The 12,697-nt window shown below is 47.5% G+C and overlaps 18 non-coding genes across 18 annotated transcripts; all 18 read left to right on the forward strand.

Annotated features, from left to right (window-relative positions):
• The first annotated feature begins 22 nt into the window (after positions 1 to 22).
• LOC143872673 (5S ribosomal RNA) lies at positions 23 to 141 on the forward strand. Its single transcript, XR_013247411.1, has one exon. It is a non-coding gene; the product is annotated as a 5S ribosomal RNA (ribosomal RNA).
• A 597-nt stretch (positions 142 to 738) lies between these two features.
• On the forward strand, positions 739 to 857 carry LOC143873879 (5S ribosomal RNA). The gene has a single exon (XR_013248575.1). It is a non-coding gene; the product is annotated as a 5S ribosomal RNA (ribosomal RNA).
• A 597-nt stretch (positions 858 to 1,454) lies between these two features.
• On the forward strand, positions 1,455 to 1,573 carry LOC143873880 (5S ribosomal RNA). Its single transcript, XR_013248576.1, has one exon. It is a non-coding gene; the product is annotated as a 5S ribosomal RNA (ribosomal RNA).
• Positions 1,574 to 2,170: 597 nt separating this feature from the next.
• LOC143872674 (5S ribosomal RNA) lies at positions 2,171 to 2,289 on the forward strand. The gene has a single exon (XR_013247412.1). It is a non-coding gene; the product is annotated as a 5S ribosomal RNA (ribosomal RNA).
• A 597-nt stretch (positions 2,290 to 2,886) lies between these two features.
• LOC143873676 (5S ribosomal RNA) lies at positions 2,887 to 3,005 on the forward strand. Its single transcript, XR_013248379.1, has one exon. It is a non-coding gene; the product is annotated as a 5S ribosomal RNA (ribosomal RNA).
• Positions 3,006 to 3,602: 597 nt separating this feature from the next.
• On the forward strand, positions 3,603 to 3,721 carry LOC143872675 (5S ribosomal RNA). Its single transcript, XR_013247413.1, has one exon. It is a non-coding gene; the product is annotated as a 5S ribosomal RNA (ribosomal RNA).
• A 597-nt stretch (positions 3,722 to 4,318) lies between these two features.
• LOC143873864 (5S ribosomal RNA) lies at positions 4,319 to 4,437 on the forward strand. The gene has a single exon (XR_013248560.1). It is a non-coding gene; the product is annotated as a 5S ribosomal RNA (ribosomal RNA).
• Positions 4,438 to 5,034: 597 nt separating this feature from the next.
• LOC143873109 (5S ribosomal RNA) lies at positions 5,035 to 5,153 on the forward strand. Its single transcript, XR_013247830.1, has one exon. It is a non-coding gene; the product is annotated as a 5S ribosomal RNA (ribosomal RNA).
• A 597-nt stretch (positions 5,154 to 5,750) lies between these two features.
• LOC143872676 (5S ribosomal RNA) lies at positions 5,751 to 5,869 on the forward strand. Its single transcript, XR_013247414.1, has one exon. It is a non-coding gene; the product is annotated as a 5S ribosomal RNA (ribosomal RNA).
• Positions 5,870 to 6,466: 597 nt separating this feature from the next.
• On the forward strand, positions 6,467 to 6,585 carry LOC143873882 (5S ribosomal RNA). Its single transcript, XR_013248578.1, has one exon. It is a non-coding gene; the product is annotated as a 5S ribosomal RNA (ribosomal RNA).
• A 597-nt stretch (positions 6,586 to 7,182) lies between these two features.
• LOC143872678 (5S ribosomal RNA) lies at positions 7,183 to 7,301 on the forward strand. The gene has a single exon (XR_013247416.1). It is a non-coding gene; the product is annotated as a 5S ribosomal RNA (ribosomal RNA).
• Positions 7,302 to 7,898: 597 nt separating this feature from the next.
• LOC143870380 (5S ribosomal RNA) lies at positions 7,899 to 8,017 on the forward strand. The gene has a single exon (XR_013245161.1). It is a non-coding gene; the product is annotated as a 5S ribosomal RNA (ribosomal RNA).
• A 597-nt stretch (positions 8,018 to 8,614) lies between these two features.
• On the forward strand, positions 8,615 to 8,733 carry LOC143872679 (5S ribosomal RNA). Its single transcript, XR_013247417.1, has one exon. It is a non-coding gene; the product is annotated as a 5S ribosomal RNA (ribosomal RNA).
• Positions 8,734 to 9,330: 597 nt separating this feature from the next.
• LOC143872680 (5S ribosomal RNA) lies at positions 9,331 to 9,449 on the forward strand. Its single transcript, XR_013247418.1, has one exon. It is a non-coding gene; the product is annotated as a 5S ribosomal RNA (ribosomal RNA).
• Positions 9,450 to 10,046: 597 nt separating this feature from the next.
• Positions 10,047 to 10,165, forward strand: LOC143872681 (5S ribosomal RNA). The gene has a single exon (XR_013247419.1). It is a non-coding gene; the product is annotated as a 5S ribosomal RNA (ribosomal RNA).
• A 597-nt stretch (positions 10,166 to 10,762) lies between these two features.
• Positions 10,763 to 10,881, forward strand: LOC143872682 (5S ribosomal RNA). The gene has a single exon (XR_013247420.1). It is a non-coding gene; the product is annotated as a 5S ribosomal RNA (ribosomal RNA).
• Positions 10,882 to 11,478: 597 nt separating this feature from the next.
• On the forward strand, positions 11,479 to 11,597 carry LOC143872684 (5S ribosomal RNA). The gene has a single exon (XR_013247422.1). It is a non-coding gene; the product is annotated as a 5S ribosomal RNA (ribosomal RNA).
• Positions 11,598 to 12,194: 597 nt separating this feature from the next.
• On the forward strand, positions 12,195 to 12,313 carry LOC143872686 (5S ribosomal RNA). The gene has a single exon (XR_013247423.1). It is a non-coding gene; the product is annotated as a 5S ribosomal RNA (ribosomal RNA).
• Positions 12,314 to 12,697: the final 384 nt, after the last annotated feature.

A 12,697-nucleotide genomic window follows, 5' to 3' on the forward strand; every position in this document is an offset into this window, starting at 1 on the left:
TTTGACAATGGAGAGGCATGCTGGGTGCGATCATACCAGCACAAATGCACTGGATCCCATCAGAACTCCGAAGTTAAGCGTGCTTGGGCGAGAGTAGTACTAGGATGGGTGACCTCCTGGGAAGTCCTCGTGTTGCACCCCTGTCACTTTTTTCGGCTATCTACCACTTTTTTCGAACAATCTTTCGGTTCTGGAACATCGAAGCGAACTGAAACGCACGTTTAGTGCGTCGCCTCCTACGTTTCGGTTCGGATCTTTTTATTTTCTTTCGGATGGTGAATTCAAATACGTTCGGTCTTTATTATGGCGGGGTGATAGTGTCGTTTGATTCGATAAACGGAATTCGTTCTGACATTTCATTTGCGGTCAAATTATAGCGGGGGTTTGTTTAGATTCAGTGACGTACAGGCTATAGCGGATAAGTGTACTAGTGGATGCGAGTCATGAATCCGGTCGGAAGGTGTATACGGGCCGTGAGCTACCCTTGGTGCACAAATATCGTTCCGACGATAACTTTTGATCCGCCCGTCAGATCGTGGCGATTCTTTTATTGATTCGGGGGTACTCGGGAAGATTCATCGCGCGATGACAGCCCTGGCGGTCATCCGGCTTCCCGACATGCTCGGATCGTCCATCCGGTGTCATCTAGCAGGATTTTTTCGCACTTTCATTTAAACGGACTTCGTACGACAATGCGAGTGGAAACTCTTTATTACTTTGACAATGGAGAGGCATGCTGGGTGCGATCATACCAGCACAAATGCACTGGATCCCATCAGAAATCCGAAGTTAAGCGTGCTTGGGCGAGAGTAGTACTAGGATGGGTGACCTCCTGGGAAGTCCTCGTGTTGCACCCCTGTCACTTTTTTCGGCTATCTACCACTTTTTTCGAACAATCTTTCGGTTCTGGAACATCGATGCGAACTGAAACGCACGTTTAGTGCGTCGCCTCTTACGTTTCGGTTCGGATCTTTTTATTTTCTTTCGGATGGTGAATTCAAATACGTTCGGTCTTTATTATGGCGGGGTGATAGTGTCGTTTGATTCGATAAATGGAATTCGTTCTGACATTTCATTTGCGGTCAAATTATAGCGGGGGTTTGTTTAGATTCAGTGACGTACAGGCTATAGCGGATAAGTGTACTAGTTGATGCGAGTCATGAATCCGGTCGGAAGGTGTTTACGGGCCGTGAGCTACCCTTGGTGCACAAATATCTTTCCGACGATAACTTTTGATCCGCCCGTCAGATCGTGGCGATTCTTATATTGATTCGGGGGTACTTGGGAAGATTCATCGCGCGATGACAGCCTTGGCGGTCATTTGGCTTCCCGACATGATCGGATCGTCCATCCGGTGTCATCTAGCAGGATTTTTTCGCACTTTCATTTAAACGGACTTCGTACGACAATGCGAGTGGAAACTCTTTATTACTTTGACAATGGAGAGGCATGCTGGGTGCGATCATACCAGCACAAATGCACTGGATCCCATCAGAAATCCGAAGTTAAGCGTGCTTGGGCGAGAGTAGTACTAGGATGGGTGACCTCCTGGGAAGTCCTCGTGTTGCACCCCTGTCACTTTTTTCGGCTATCTACCACTTTTTTCGAACAATCTTTCGGTTCTGGAATATCGATGCGAACTGAAACGCACGTTTAGTGCGTCGCCTCCTAGGTTTCGGTTCGGATCTTTTTATTTTCTTCCGGATGGTGAATTCGAAGACGTCCGGTCTTTATTATGGCGGGGTGATAGTGTTGTTTGATTCGATAAACGGAATTCGTTCTGACATTTCATTTGCGGTCAAATTATAGCGGGGGTTTGTTTAGATTCAGTGACGTACAGGCTATAGCGGATGAGTGTACTAGTGGATGCGAGTCATGAATCCGGTCGGAAGGTGTTTACTGGCCGTGAGCTACCCTTGGTGCACAAATATCGTTCCGACGATAACTTTTGATCCGCCCGTCAGATCGTGGCGATTCTTATATTGATTCGGGGGTACTCGGGAAGATTAATCGCGCGAAGACAGCCCTGGCGGTCATCCGGCTTTCCGACATGCTCGGATCGTCCATCCGGTGTCATCTAGCAGGATTTTTTCGCACTTTCATTTAAACGGACTTCGTACGACAATGCGAGTGGAAACTCTTTATTACTTTGACAATGGAGAGGCATGCTGGGTGCGATCATACCAGCACAAATGCACTGGATCCCATCAGAACTCCGAAGTTAAGCGTGCTTGGGCGAGAGTAGTACTAGGATGGGTGACCTCCTGGGAAGTCCTCGTGTTGCACCCCTGTCACTTTTTTCGGCTATCTACCACTTTTTTCGAACAATCTTTCGGTTCTGGAACATCGATGCGAACTGAAACGCACGTTTAGTGCGTCGGCTCCTACGTTTCGGTTCGGATCTTTTTATTTTCTTTCGGATGGTGAATTCAAATACGTTCGGTCTTTATTATGGCGGGGTGATAGTGTCGTTTGATTCGATAAACGGAATTCGTTCTGACATTTCATTTGCGGTCAAATTATAGGGGGGGTTTGTTCAGATTCAGTGACGTACAGGCTATAGCGGATGAGTGTACTAGTGGATGCGAGTCATGAATCCGGTCGGAAGGTGTTTACTGGCCGTGAGCTACCCTTGGTGCACAAATATCGTTCCGACGATAACTTTTGATCCGCCCGTTAGATCGTGGCGATTCTTATATTGATTCGGGGGTACTCGGGAAGATTCATCGCGCGATGACAGCCCTGGCGGTTATCCGGCTTTCCGACATGCTCGGATCGTCCATCCGGTGTCATCTAGCAGGATTTTTTCGCACTTTCATTTAAACGGACTTCGTACGACAATGCGAGTGGAAACTCTTTATTACTTTGACAATGGAGAGGCATGCTAGGTGCGATCATACCAGCACAAATGCACTGGATCCCATCAGAACTCCGAAGTTAAGCGTGCTTGGGCGAGAGTAGTACTAGGATGGGTGACCTCTTGGGAAGTCCTCGTGTTGCACCCCTGTCACTTTTTTCGGCTATCTACCACTTTTTTCGAACAATCTTTCGGTTCTGGAACATCGATGCGAACTGAAACGCACGTTTAGTGCGACGCCTCCTACGTTTCGGTTGGGATCTTTTTATTTTCTGCCGGATAGTGAATTCAAATACGTCCGGTCTTTATTATGGCGGGGTGATAGTGTCGTTTGATTCGATAAACGGAATTCGTTCTGACATTTCATTTGCGGTCAAATTATAGCGGGGGTTTGTTTAGATTCAGTGACGTACAAGCTATAGCGGATGAGTGTACTAGTGGATGAAAGTCATGAATCCGGTCGGAAGGTGTTTACTGGCCGTGAGCTACCCTTGGTGCACAAATATCGTTCCGACGATAACTTTTGATCCGCCCGTCAGATCGTGGCGATTCTTATATTGATTCGGGGGTACTCGGGAAGATTAATCGCGCGATGACAGCCCTGGCGGTCATCCGGCTTTCCGACATGCTCGGATCGTCCATCCGGTGTCATCTAGCAGGATTTTTTCGCACTTTCATTTAAACGGACTTCGTACGACAATGCGAGTGGAAACTCTTTATTACTTTGACAATGGAGAGGCATGCTGGGTGCGATCATACCAGCACAAATGCACTGGATCCCATCAGAACTCCGAAGTTAAGCGTGCTTGGGCGAGAGTAGTACTAGGATGGGTGACCTCCTGGGAAGTCCTCGTGTTGCACCCCTGTCACTTTTTTCGGCTATCTACCACTTTTTTCGAACAATCTTTCGGTTCTGGAACATCGATGCGAACTGAAACGCACGTTTAGTGCGTCGCCTCCTACGTTTCGGTTCGGATCTTTTTATTTTCTTTCGGATGGTGAATTCAAATACGTTCGGTCTTTATTATGGCGGGGTGATAGTGTCGTTTGATTCGATAAACGGAATTCGTTCTGACATTTCATTTGCGGTCAAATTATAGCGGGGGTTTGTTTAGATTCAGTGACGTACAGGCTATAGCGGATGAGTGTACTAGTGGATGCGAGTCATGAATCCGGTCGGAAGGTGTTTACTGGCCGTGAGCTACCCTTGGTGCACAAATATCGTTTCGACGATAACTTTTGATCCGCCCGTCAGATCGTGGCGATTCTTATATTGATTCGGGGGTACTCGGGAAGATTAATCGCGCGATGACATCCCTGGCGGTCATCCGGCTTTCCGACATGCTCGGATCGTCCATCCGGTGTCATCTAGCAGAATTTTTTCGCACTTTCATTTAAACGGACTTCGTACGACAATGCGAGTGGAAACTCTTTATTACTTTGACAATGGAGAGGCATGCTGGGTGCGATCATACCAGCACAAATGCACTGGATCCCATCAGAACTTCGAAGTTAAGCGTGCCTGGGCGAGAGTAGTACTAGGATGGGTGACCTCCTGGGAAGTCCTCGTGTTGCACCCCTGTCACTTTTTTCGGCTATCTACCACTTTTTTCGAACAATCTTTCGGTTCTGGAACATCGATGCGAACTGAAACGCACGTTTAGTGCGTCGCCTCCTACGTTTCGGTTCGGATCTTTTTATTTTCTTTCGGATGGTGAATTCAAATACGTTCGGTCTTTATTATGGCGGGGTGATAGTGTCGTTTGATTCGATAAACGGAATTCGTTCTGACATTTCATTTGCGGTCAAATTATAGCGGGGGTTTGTTTAGATTCAGTGACGTACAGGCTATAGCGGATGAGTGTACTAGTGGATGCGAGTCATTATTCCGGTCGGAAGGTGTTTACTGGCCGTGAGCTACCCTTGGTGCACAAATATCGTTTCGACGATAACTTTTGATCCGCCAGTCAGATCGTGGCGATTCTTATATTGATTCGGGGGTACTCGGGAAGATTAATCGCGCGATGACAGCCCTGGCGGTCATCCGCCTTTCCGACATGCTCGGATCGTCCATCCGGTGTCATCTAGCAGAATTTTTTCGCACTTTCATTTAAACGGACTTCGTACGAAAATGCGAGTGGAAACTCTTTATTACTTTGACAATGGAGAGGCATGCTGGGTGCGATCATACCAGCACAAATGCACTGGATCCCATCAGAACTCCGAAGTTAAGCGTGCTTGGGCGAGAGTAGTACTAGGATGGGTGACCTTCTGGGAAGTCCTCGTGTTGCACCCCTGTCACTTTTTTCGGCTATCTACCACTTTTTTCGAACAATCTTTCGGTTCTGGAACATCGATGCGAACTGAAACGCACGTTTAGTGCGTCGCCTCCTACGTTTCGGTTCGGATCTTTTTATTTTCTTTCGGATGGTGAATTCAAATACGTTCGGTCTTTATTATGGCGGGGTGATAGTGTCGTTTGATTCGATAAACGGAATTCGTTCTGACATTTCATTTGCGGTCAAATTATAGCGGGGGTTTGTTCAGATTCAGTGACGTACAGGCTATAGCGGATGAGTGTACTAGTGGATGCGAGTCATGAATCCGGTCGGAAGGTGTTTACTGGCCGTGAGCTACCCTTGGTGCACAAATATCGTTCCGACGATAACTTTTGATCCGCCCGTCAGATCGTGGCGATTCTTATATTGATTCGGGGGTACTCGGGAAGATTAATCGCGCGATGACAGCCTTGGCGGTCATCCGGCTTTCCGACATGCTCGGATCGTCCATCCGGTGTCATCTAGCAGGATTTTTTCGCACTTTCATTTAAACGGACTTCGTACGACAATGCGAGTGGAAACTCTTTATTACTTTGACAATGGAGAGGCATGCTGGGTGCGATCATACCAGCACAAATGCACTGGATCCCATCAGAACTCCGAAGTTAAGCGTGCTTGGGCGAGAGTAGTACTAGGATGGGTGACCTCCTGGGAAGTCCTCGTGTTGCACCCCTGTCACTTTTTTCGGCTATCTACCACTTTTTTCGAACAATCTTTCGGTTCTGGAACATCGATGCGAACTGAAACGCACGTTTAGTGCGTCGCCTCCTACGTTTCGGTTCGGATCTTTTTATTTTCTTTCGGATGGTGAATTCAAATACGTTCGGTCTTTATTATGGCGGGGTGATAGTGTCGTTTGATTCGATAAATGGAATTCGTTCTGACATTTCATTTGCGGTCAAATTATAGCGGGGGTTTGTTTAGATTCAGTGACGTACAGGCTATAGCGGATAAGTGTACTAGTTGATGCGAGTCCTGAATCCGGTCGGAAGGTGTTTACGGGCCGTGAGCTACCCTTGGTGCACAAATATCTTTCCGACGATAACTTTTGATCCGCCCGTCAGATCGTGGCGATTCTTATATTGATTCGGGGGTACTTGGGAAGATTCATCGCGCGATGACAGCCTTGGCGGTCATTTGGCTTCCCGACATGATCGGATCGTCCATCCGGTGTCATCTAGCAGGATTTTTTCGCACTTTCATTTAAACGGACTTCGTACGACAATGCGAGTGGAAACTCTTTATTACTTTGACAATGGAGAGGCATGCTGGGTGCGATCATACCAGCACAAATGCACTGGATCCCATCAGAAATCCGAAGTTAAGCGTGCTTGGGCGAGAGTAGTACTAGGATGGGTGACCTCCTGGGAAGTCCTCGTGTTGCACCCCTGTCACTTTTTTCGGCTATCTACCACTTTTTTCGAACAATCTTTCGGTTCTGGAATATCGATGCGAACTGAAACGCACGTTTAGTGCGTCGCCTCCTAGGTTTCGGTTCGGATCTTTTTATTTTCTTCCGGATGGTGAATTCGAAGACGTCCGGTCTTTATTATGGCGGGGTGATAGTGTTGTTTGATTCGATAAACGGAATTCGTTCTGACATTTCATTTGCGGTCAAATTATAGCGGGGGTTTGTTTAGATTCAGTGACGTACAGGCTATAGCGGATGAGTGTACTAGTGGATGCGAGTCATGAATCCGGTCGGAAGGTGTTTACTGGCCGTGAGCTACCCTTGGTGCACAAATATCGTTCCGACGATAACTTTTGATCCGCCCGTCAGATCGTGGCGATTCTTATATTGATTCGGGGGTACTCGGGAAGATTAATCGCGCGAAGACAGCCCTGGCGGTCATCCGGCTTTCCGACATGCTCGGATCGTCCATCCGGTGTCATCTAGCAGGATTTTTTAGCACTTTCATTTAAACGGACTTCGTACGACAATGCGAGTGGAAACTCTTTATTACTTTGACAATGGAGAGGCATGCTGGGTGCGATCATACCAGCACAAATGCACTGGATCCCATCAGAACTCCGAAGTTAAGCGTGCTTGGGCGAGAGTAGTACTAGGATGGGTGACCTCCTGGGAAGTCCTCGTGTTGCACCCCTGTCACTTTTTTCGGCTATCTACCACTTTTTTCGAACAATCTTTCGGTTCTGGAACATCGATGCGAACTGAAACGCACGTTTAGTGCGTCGGCTCCTACGTTTCGGTTCGGATCTTTTTATTTTCTTTCGGATGGTGAATTCAAATACGTTCGGTCTTTATTATGGCGGGGTGATAGTGTCGTTTGATTCGATAAACGGAATTCGTTCTGACATTTCATTTGCGGTCAAATTATAGCGGGGGTTTGTTTAGATTCAGTGACGTACAGGCTATAGCGGATGAGTGTACTAGTGGATGCGAGTCATGAATCCGGTCGGAAGGTGTTTACTGGCCGTGAGCTACCCTTGGTGCACAAATATCGTTCCGACGATAACTTTTGATCCGCCCGTCAGATCGTGGCGATTCTTATATTGATTCGGGGGTACTCGGGAAGATTCATCGCGCGATGACAGCCTTGGCGGTCATTTGGCTTCCCGACATGCTCGGATCGTCCATCCGGTGTCATCTAGCAGGATTTTTTCGCACTTTCATTTAAACGGACTTCGTACGACAATGCGAGTGGAAACTCTTTATTACTTTGACAATGGAGAGGCATGCTGGGTGCGATCATACCAGCACTAATGCACTGGATCCCATCAGAACTCCGAAGTTAAGCGTGCTTGGGCGAGAGTAGTACTAGGATGGGTGACCTCTTGGGAAGTCCTCGTGTTGCACCCCTGTCACTTTTTTCGGCTATCTACCACTTTTTTCGAACAATCTTTCGGTTCTGGAACATCGATGCGAACTGAAACGCACGTTTAGTGCGACGCCTCCTACGTTTCGGTTGGGATCTTTTTATTTTCTGCCGGATAGTGAATTCAAATACGTCCGGTCTTTATTATGGCGGGGTGATAGTGTCGTTTGATTCGATAAACGGAATTCGTTCTGACATTTCATTTGCGGTCAAATTATAGCGGGGGTTTGTTTAGATTCAGTGACGTACAGGCTATAGCGGATGAGTGTACTAGTGGATGCGAGTCATGAATCCGGTCGGAAGGTGTTTACTGGCCGTGAGCTACCCTTGGTGCACAAATATCGTTCCGACGATAACTTTTGATCCGCCCGTCAGATCGTGGCGATTCTTATATTGATTCGGGGGTACTCGGGAAGATTAATCGCGCGAAGACAGCCCTGGCGGTCATCCGGCTTTCCGACATGCTCGGATCGTCCATCCGGTGTCATCTAGCAGGATTTTTTCGCACTTTCATTTAAACGGACTTCGTACGACAATGCGAGTGGAAACTCTTTATTACTTTGACAATGGAGAGGCATGCTGGGTGCGATCATACCAGCACAAATGCACTGGATCCCATCAGAACTCCGAAGTTAAGCGTGCTTGGGCGAGAGTAGTACTAGGATGGGTGACCTCCTGGGAAGTCCTCGTGTTGCACCCCTGTCACTTTTTTCGGCTATCTACCACTTTTTTCGAACAATCTTTCGGTTCTGGAACATCGATGCGAACTGAAACGCACGTTTAGTGCGTCGCCTCCTACGTTTCGGTTCGGATCTTTTTATTTTCTTTCGGATGGTGAATTCAAATACGTTCGGTCTTTATTATGGCGGGGTGATAGTGTCGTTTGATTCGATAAACGGAATTCGTTCTGACATTTCATTTGCGGTCAAATTATAGCGGGGGTTTGTTCAGATTCAGTGACGTACAGGCTATAGCGGATGAGTGTACTAGTGGATGCGAGTCATGAATCCGGTCGGAAGGTGTTTACTGGCCGTGAGCTACCCTTGGTGCACAAATATCGTTCCGACGATAACTTTTGATCCGCCCGTCAGATCGTGGCGATTCTTATATTGATTCGGGGGTACTCGGGAAGATTAATCGCGCGATGACATCCCTGGCGGTCATCCGGCTTTCCGACATGCTCGGATCGTCCATCCGGTGTCATCTAGCAGAATTTTTTCGCACTTTCATTTAAACGGACTTCGTACGACAATGCGAGTGGAAACTCTTTATTACTTTGACAATGGAGAGGCATGCTGGGTGCGATCATACCAGCACAAATGCACTGGATCCCATCAGAACTCCGAAGTTAAGCGTGCTTGGGCGAGAGTAGTACTAGGATGGGTGACCTCCTGGGAAGTCCTCGTGTTGCACCCCTGTCACTTTTTTCGGCTATCTACCACTTTTTTCGAACAATCTTTCGGTTCTGGAACATCGATGCGAACTGAAACGCACGTTTAGTGCGTCGCCTCCTACGTTTCGGTTCGGATCTTTTTATTTTCTTTCGGATGGTGAATTCAAATACGTCCGGTCTTTATTATGGCGGGGTGATAGTGTCGTTTGATTCGATAAACGGAATTCGTTCTGACATTTCATTTGCGGTCAAATTATAGCGGGGGTTTGTTTAGATTCAGTGACGTACAGGCTATAGCGGATGAGTGTACTAGTGGATGCGAGTCATGAATCCGGTCGGAAGGTGTTTACTGGCCGTGAGCTACCCTTGGTGCACAAATATCGTTTCGACGATAACTTTTGATCCGCCAGTCAGATCGTGGCGATTCTTATATTGATTCGGGGGTACTCGGGAAGATTAATCGCGCGATGACAGCCCTGGCGGTCATCCGGCTTTCCGACATGCTCGGATCGTCCATCCGGTGTCATCTAGCAGAATTTTTTCGCACTTTCATTTAAACGGACTTCGTACGAAAATGCGAGTGGAAACTCTTTATTACTTTGACAATGGAGAGGCATGCTGGGTGCGATCATACCAGCACAAATGCACTGGATCCCATCAGAACTCCGAAGTTAAGCGTGCTTGGGCGAGAGTAGTACTAGGATGGGTGACCTCCTGGGAAGTCCTCGTGTTGCACCCCTGTCACTTTTTTCGGCTATCTACCACTTTTTTCGAACAATCTTTCGGTTCTGGAACATCGATGCGAACTGAAACGCACGTTTAGTGCGTCGCCTCCTACGTTTCGGTTCGGATCTTTTTATTTTCTTTCGGATGGTGAATTCAAATACGTTCGGTCTTTATTATGGCGGGGTGATAGTGTCGTTTGATTCGATAAACGGAATTCGTTCTGACATTTCATTTGCGGTCAAATTATAGCGGGGGTTTGTTCAGATTCAGTGACGTACAGGCTATAGCGGATGAGTGTACTAGTGGATGCGAGTCATGAATCCGGTCGGAAGGTGTTTACTGGCCGTGAGCTACCCTTGGTGCACAAATATCGTTTCGACGATAACTTTTGATCCGCCCGTCAGATCGTGGCGATTCTTATATTGATTCGGGGGTACTCGGGAAGATTAATCGCGCGATGACATCACTGGCGGTCATCCGGCTTTCCGACATGCTCGGATCGTCCATCCGGTGTCATCTAGCAGAATTTTTTCGCACTTTCATTTAAACGGACTTCGTACGACAATGCGAGTGGAAACTCTTTATTACTTTGACAATGGAGAGGCATGCTGGGTGCGATCATACCAGCACAAATGCACTGGATCCCATCAGAACTCCGAAGTTAAGCGTGCTTGGGCGAGAGTAGTACTAGGATGGGTGACCTCCTGGGAAGTCCTCGTGTTGCACCCCTGTCACTTTTTTCGGCTATCTACCACTTTTTTCGAACAATCTTTCGGTTCTGGAACATCGATGCGAACTGAAACGCACGTTTAGTGCGTCGCCTCCTACGTTTCGGTTCGGATCTTTTTATTTTCTTTCGGATGGTGAATTCAAATACGTTCGGTCTTTATTATGGCGGGGTGATAGTGTCGTTTGATTCGATAAACGGAATTCGTTCTGACATTTCATTTGCGGTCAAATTATAGCGGGGGTTTGTTTAGATTCAGTGACGTACAGGCTATAGCGGATGAGTGTACTAGTGGATGCGAGTCATGAATCCGGTCGGAAGGTGTTTACTGGCCGTGAGCTACCCTTGGTGCACAAATATCGTTTCGACGATAACTTTTGATCCGCCAGTCAGATCGTGGCGATTCTTATATTGATTCGGGGGTACTCGGGAAGATTAATCGCGCGATGACAGCCCTGGCGGTCATTCGGCTTTCCGACATGCTCGGATCGTCCATCCGGTGTCATCTAGCAGAATTTTTTCGCACTTTCATTTAAACGGACTTCGTACGAAAATGCGAGTGGAAACTCTTTATTACTTTGACAATGGAGAGGCATGCTGGGTGCGATCATACCAGCACAAATGCACTGGATCCCATCAGAACTCCGAAGTTAAGCGTGCTTGGGCGAGAGTAGTACTAGGATGGGTGACCTCCTGGGAAGTCCTCGTGTTGCACCCCTGTCACTTTTTTCGGCTATCTACCACTTTTTTCGAACAATCTTTCGGTTCTGGAACATCGATGCGAACTGAAACGCACGTTTAGTGCGTCGCCTCCTACGTTTCGGTTCGGATCTTTTTATTTTCTTTCGGATGGTGAATTCAAATACGTTCGGTCTTTATTATGGCGGGGTGATAGTGTCGTTTGATTCGATAAACGGAATTCGTTCTGACATTTCATTTGCGGTCAAATTATAGCGGGGGTTTGTTCAGATTCAGTGACGTACAGGCTATAGCGGATGAGTGTACTAGTGGATGCGAGTCATGAATCCGGTCGGAAGGTGTTTACTGGCCGTGAGCTACCCTTGGTGCACAAATATCGTTCCGACGATAACTTTTGATCCGCCCGTCAGATCGTGGCGATTCTTATATTGATTCGGGGGTACTCGGGAAGATTAATCGCGCGATGACAGCCTTGGCGGTCATCCGGCTTTCCGACATGCTCGGATCGTCCATCCGGTGTCATCTAGCAGGATTTTTTCGCACTTTCATTTAAACGGACTTCGTACGACAATGCGAGTGGAAACTCTTTATTACTTTGACAATGGAGAGGCATGCTGGGTGCGATCATACCAGCACAAATGCACTGGATCCCATCAGAACTCCGAAGTTAAGCGTGCTTGGGCGAGAGTAGTACTAGGATGGGTGACCTCCTGGGAAGTCCTCGTGTTGCACCCCTGTCACTTTTTTCGGCTATCTACCACTTTTTTCGAACAATCTTTCGGTTCTGGAACATCGAAGCGAACTGAAACGCACGTTTAGTGCGTCGCCTCCTACGTTTCGGTTCGGATCTTTTTATTTTCTTTCGGATGGTGAATTCAAATACGTTCGGTCTTTATTATGGCGGGGTGATAGTGTCGTTTGATTCGATAAACGGAATTCGTTCTGACATTTCATTTGCGGTCAAATTATAGCGGGGGTTTGTTTAGATTCAGGGACGTACAGGCTATAGCGGATAAGTGTACTAGTGGATGCGAGTCATGAATCCGGTCGGAAGGTGTATACGGGCCGTGAGCTACCCTTGGTGCACAAATATCGTTCCGACGATAACTTTTGATCCGC

Source organism: Tasmannia lanceolata, unplaced genomic scaffold (assembly GCF_043159265.1).
Source record: "Tasmannia lanceolata isolate RefF3 unplaced genomic scaffold, GAP_Taslan_0.1 ptg000003l, whole genome shotgun sequence".
Classification (NCBI taxonomy): domain Eukaryota; kingdom Viridiplantae; phylum Streptophyta; class Magnoliopsida; order Canellales; family Winteraceae; genus Tasmannia; species Tasmannia lanceolata.